This window comes from Triticum urartu, chromosome 5A, assembly GCF_056163025.1.
Source record: "Triticum urartu cultivar PI428250 chromosome 5A, HENAU_Tu73, whole genome shotgun sequence".
NCBI lineage: Eukaryota > Viridiplantae > Streptophyta > Magnoliopsida > Poales > Poaceae > Triticum > Triticum urartu.
The window spans coordinates 617,820,369-617,826,368 of record NC_141877.1 but is presented as its reverse complement, the minus strand read 5'-3'; positions in this window follow the sequence as shown (position 1 = coordinate 617,826,368).

The window sequence follows — 6,000 nt, the reverse complement described above, 5'->3', positions numbered from 1 at the left end:
TAGTTTGAGCTTGTTCGGGCTCAAATAGCCCTAAAGTATATCTAAACATGAGGGCTAGTTTGAGCTAGTTGCATCTATAACCCACCCAAAAAAACTATCCAACCCAAGAGGTGCTAATTGGAGCTAGTTCTCCTAGTGCATTTATTTTCAATCTAACCCTGCCAGCCAAACAACTCTTTGGATGGAGTTAGTTCAGGGTTAGTCATGAGCTAGAAACTAACTCTAACCTCTAGCTAAGTTGAGTATCCAAACAGGGCTGTGTTATTGTTGTTGTTGTTGTTGTTGCTGCTCTTCTACGTATATCTAGACATCATTAGAACATTAATGTAACACTCTTCCTTGTTTCTATGTAGCCTAGGATTGCATATTTAGACATTAAGTATGGTGCATATCGCTATGTAGCCTCAGATATATTACATATGGCCCTAGTTAACCTAACAATAAATGGTTTACAGATATATTCAGTTAAAAGTCCGATTCACCGATTAGTCCCTTATCAGCCGACGGCCTATATGCTACCAGCTACCGATATCCTGAACAGTGAGCAGATATAAGCCATGGGATGAAACTAACCACAATGGAAAACAACAGTCATTCTCAAAATTGTTCTGTGTAGGTACATCGAGAAGCATGTTAAGCACAATAGGCTAAACATCAACCAAAATTATCCATGGCAGACAAAATAATCTCCAACTTGTCTGGGACTAAAGGCTTTGTTGTTTTTGTTGTTGCTGTAGACTAGCTTTAGTGTGCAGCAGGTTTAAGCACGCTAGTAAAGCAAAACTAGCGGAAAGGTGTGCTAACTGCAATAGACCTAACATTTAACAACAAGAAAACTTAGTCATTCAAACTGGTATTGTGCCAGTCTAAGTACACCGATTATTGTTAAATAAAAATGGAAAGGCGTGTTAACTATAATATGCAGCAACCAAATGTAGTCATTCATAGTGGTATTGTTGAAACTGGTACTGATGAAATTGAACTGCACAGTTCATACTTGCACATATAGAACATCACGCTGTGAATAACTGGAATAAACAAGGCATACTACGAACAACCAAAGATAGCATTTGAAACTGGACATATGCTAACTACAAACAACCGAACAATAAAAAAACTTTAAAAGAGGCATATGCTAGCTATAACAGGCTTAATAGCAAGCAAATATATGCATTCCTATTGGTATGTTTAAAACTGGATTGATGAAATGTACTGCACAATAAATAATTGCACATATAAAGCATCACATTGTGAACAACTGAAATAAACAAGGCATACTACAAACAACCAGATATAGCAATTAAAACTGGACATATTCTCCCTACACTACAAAAGGGACTCGACAAAACAAATCACGGGTTTCCCCTATGAAGAGGCACGGCAAAACAAATCATGGGTTTCCTCACTTGTCACAGATGGGCTCGTTCCCGTGGGAAGAGCACGAACCTTGGATGCGCTCCATGTTGTCGCAGATGGGCTCCTTCCCCTTGGAAGAGCACAGCTGTAGGGTGCCCTCCCTGATGTTGCAGATGGGCACTTTCCCCTTGGCAGAGAGGATGGGCTCTTTCCCCTTAGAAGAGCCGGAGAGGGTGCCCTCCTCGTGATCGCCGTCGATGAGGTCTGACTTGGAAGTTGTGGATCCCAATCTAGCATCGCAGAACGTGTCCTTCAGAAATGACAAAAGGGTCTCAATGGCGATGTAGAATGGAAAATTGTTGACAGCGAGCCAGAGGAGATCAGCGGCGGGGCCATGGATGAGATCGACGGTGGTTGAACCCGAGGGATTGGGGTGGGCCACTTAACCTGTGACATAGCCCGCCTCAGGCCATCGTTGTCAATGACCTCGATGTCATAGCCGGTGGCAGATACATGCTCGCATACTCTAGCCCGCTGCTTGAGTGCCTGCTGCCAGTAATGGTCGTCAGCTTCCTCGGTGACGTCGGGTGAAGAGACCGCTATACACCTCTTTTGGGTCAGTCGCTCGAAGAGCTCCACGAGAAGCATAGCCGGGCATAGGCTACGACACTCTAGAGTGGAGGATGGGGATGGGGATCTGCGGGAAAGGGGCGTTTGGCAGGCGTCATCTAAGAAACTCAAGGCGGCATGGGTATGGAGATCGGTGGGTAAGCTGCACGGGCAAACCGGCACATGTTGACAACAGAGGCCTTGCGGCGGTGGCGGGGACCTTGCTAGGGTTTCGAGTGAGGGAGGGGGTGTGTGTGCGCACGCCCAAGGAGGTTTTGGTGCATGTGTCTGTGTGTGTGTTGTGGAGGGGGGCGGGGGGTGTTTGAGGAAATGACGTGGGTACTGAAAATTTTACTACGCGGAAGTCAAACGCGGGATTGAAATGTCGGGCTATTGAAGATTTTGATGATAGTGCATCGCACATGGTCCGGAGATAACAACCGTGTGTTATGAAACAGAAAAACCCTCGAGGTGGGGAGATATTTTCTAGGGATGCAGACGGGATTGGGAACAAGAAACATCACACACGGTCCAGAGATAACAACCGTGTGTTATGAAACAGAAAAACCCTCGAGGCGGGCAGATATTTTTGAGTGGGGGAGCCTCGTGGAGCCAAATGTACTGTGCGGATGTGTGCGTGATAGGGGTACCAGCATGGCACACAGTTAGTTTGAGTGAACCGTGTCTGTTGTGTCATCCGACTTGTCTAATGTTCATAAATTTGGCGAAAACTGACGCGGGTGTCACATCCCTAGTTCTGGTAATGCCTAGTGCTAGCATCTGGTGTTGCATCATGTTTAAATTTCAGTTAAATTTGAAATGGGGATAGCTGAAAGCCTCGGAAATCATATTGAAAATTATCAAGATAAAAATTGCTTCATACAAGTCCAAGAAAATGTTCCTGCTTTCCTCTAAAAATATTGGCAAGAGTTAAAATTCAAACCAATATTTTTGGAAGCTCAGAAATATTTATTTTGGGCATTTGATTTAATCTAATAATTATTTGCATTGGATTTATATATATACGTCCAATAATTCTCGAACATTTTATGTGGTTTTGGATATTTCATATCTAACCCCATAATTATTTTCAGAAGCTACAAAAATGATTTGGTCTCAGAACTAAATTAAAACAGACAGAAGAAATAGAAAAGAAAAGAAAATAGAGAAAACTAGAGAGAGGAGAAAACCTTACCTGGCGCTTACCTGCAGCCCACCTGGCGGCCCAACTGTGCGGCCGAGCCCACCACCACAATTCCCGTTGCCTTCCTCCTCGCGCTAGAAGGACGTGAGGCGCATGGCCATCGTGCGCCGGCCACCTCCTGCATGTCTGCGTACACCCCTAACGCCCTGGACGCCTCTGGCATCGCCACGCAGTCTCGTGTTTCCCCTCGACCTCTCCCCTCCTTGCAGCTCTCTCTCCCTCCCCTCTCTGCTCTCTTCCCAAGCGAAACCCGTCGCCGCTGCTCATCGCCTACTTAGCCACAGCCTCCCCCTCGACCTCTCTTCGTGTTCTGAAGGACTGCCACGACCGCCTCTTCCTCCTCAATGACTCACCCAAGCCCGGACGCCCGTTAGAGAGGCCTTCAACGCTGTCTTCTTCCTTGATGTCATGGATCGCCAGCGTCGATTTCGCCGCGTACAGGACCTCCACGAGCACTCTGAGTGTCTCTGCAAGATCACCGTGAGCCCCCGCATCATCTCCCACGGTTTTCCCTCTCGTTTTCGTCCTCTAGCCGTGGCCCCCTTCAACCGAGCACCGTCGTCCGCCATGGAAGTCAGCCATGGCTCTGCCGTGCCTCTCTGCTCGAATTCTTGAGCTAGTTGTGCTCCCCGCACATCCAGGAGGCCGTAGAACTACTTGTCTTCCCCGATAATGCACCGTAGCACTGTTTTGCCACTTGCCCGAATCCCGGCTGCTGCCACGAGCTTGACTCCAGCAAGCTCGCTCCACCCTAGCTCCTCCCGCTTGCACCATTCGATGCAGACAAGTCTCCTCGTTCCATAGATGGCCTCGGCCTTCAATTTGGTCGCCGTGGGATGAAATACGAATGCCTCCGCCGTCTTTGGCCTCACCGGCGACGAGTCGCGGGTCAACTCTGGCGAGTTTGACCCCGGTGGCTGGGTTTGACTCCCCTCTGGGTCACTGACTTCTGGGCCTAGCCTCTAGGTTAATTAAGCTGATTTGATAATTAGCACTAACAGTCTCTGTTAATTAGTTAAGACACTGACATGCGGGTCCCACCGTTAGGTTTGACCTGGACCGTCCAGTTGACCTACTGACCTCACCCATACGTAATGCTGACGCTTTAAAGCTTTTCTGTGATTTTAGATAAATCAGAAATGATTTATTAAATCAAGACAAAGGCCTAAACTTCAAAAAATCATAGAAAATAATTTGTTACTCCAAATGAAAATGTTTATATATGAAAAATTATCAGAAAAATACAAAGAATCTGTTTATTGCATTTTCATGCATGCTAGAACAACTTATAGTTGCTAGATAGGGCAAATCATATGTTTGGCATTTAAATAATCACATATGGAGTTTGAATTTGAACCTTTGGCTCAAACCAACTTCATTTAACTTTGTTGCTAGTTGCATTAGCTCAAAACACCAGCATGTTGCCATGTCATGATCATGCATCATATTGTTGCATTGCATTGATTGTGTTTCCTCTCTGTTTCCGGTAATTGTTCCCCTTAGTAGACGTGGTTCCGACGATTAGATCAAGGACACCGATGAAGAGCTATATTATCTTCAAAAGTGTCAGGCAAGCAAAATCCGCTTGAGCATTCTGATACAACCCCACTCTCTCGCTCCTGCTCTCTTTTACTGCATTAGGACAACAACAATTCAACTATTACATGTTGCAGTAGTTGAACCCCTTTCCTTTGCATGACTTGTCTTTGCCATAGTAAATAGTTGAAACCCACTAGCATGAGTAGGAGTTGTTTGAGCCTTGATGTGCCTACTCATTCATGCTTGTTTGTTATGCCTGCTATGCTTAGAGTTGTGTCAGGTCTGATTCATCTTGGATGGATTGGAATGGTGATGAACATGTCCTATTGTTGGGAGCTAAGTGTGTGAACACGATTTGGTAAAAGTAGCAATGAGAGGCCATGTAGGAGTACATGGTGGGTTGTCTCATTGAAACCATCCTCAGGAACTGAGTTCTGTGTTCATGATCCATGAACAGCTACTACCACGCATTGGAATGCTTAAGTGCCCCTCTTGACTTATTAATCGCCTTGATCTCTATCCAGGAGTTGCAACTAGTTTCTGGTGTTTGTAGGATATGTGTTGGGGGCCGTGCGTAGCGCTGACCCTAGGGGTGGGCTATGATGCGGTAGAGACATGAGGCACGGTGTACTAGGACGCCCGTTTGTTGCCTCGGGAACCCTTCTCTCATCGTTTGGGGCCGTGAGTGAAATCTCGGCCGGATCTCCTTGCGGATGGAACCCGAATGGGCGATAAACCTGGACTAGAGACTTGTGTGGTTAGTCAGGTCGTGGCCAACTCCCTCGCCAGGATTCCGCTTGAAGGTTGCCGAGATACACGACGTGTACATGGTAGTAAGTGGCGAGAGCATGTGTGAAGAAGTACACCCCTACAGGGTTAACATGATCTATTCGAATAGCCGTGTCCGCGGTAAAGGACTTCTTGGTTGCCTACACAGTTCATAGACAAGTGAAAGTGGATACTCTAAAATGCGCAAGATAAGCGTGAGTGCTATGGATGGCATTCTCGTAGGGAGGCGGGAGCGGATCCATAGTGGTGTATTGATTGGTGAATATGTGGACTCGTGTGCGCCACCTCAAAAGAGTTACTTGCAGTCATAGTTTAGGATAGCCACCGAGTCAAAGCTGGCTTGCTGTAGTTAAACTCCACCACCCCCTTTGTTGATACTGATGCATATGTAGCTAGTTCTGTTGTAAGTCTTGCTGGGTACATTTGTACTCATGTTTGCTTAATTTATGTTTTTGCAGAGAGACTCCAGTCTCACTAGTAGTTCCGCATGGACTTCGACGTTT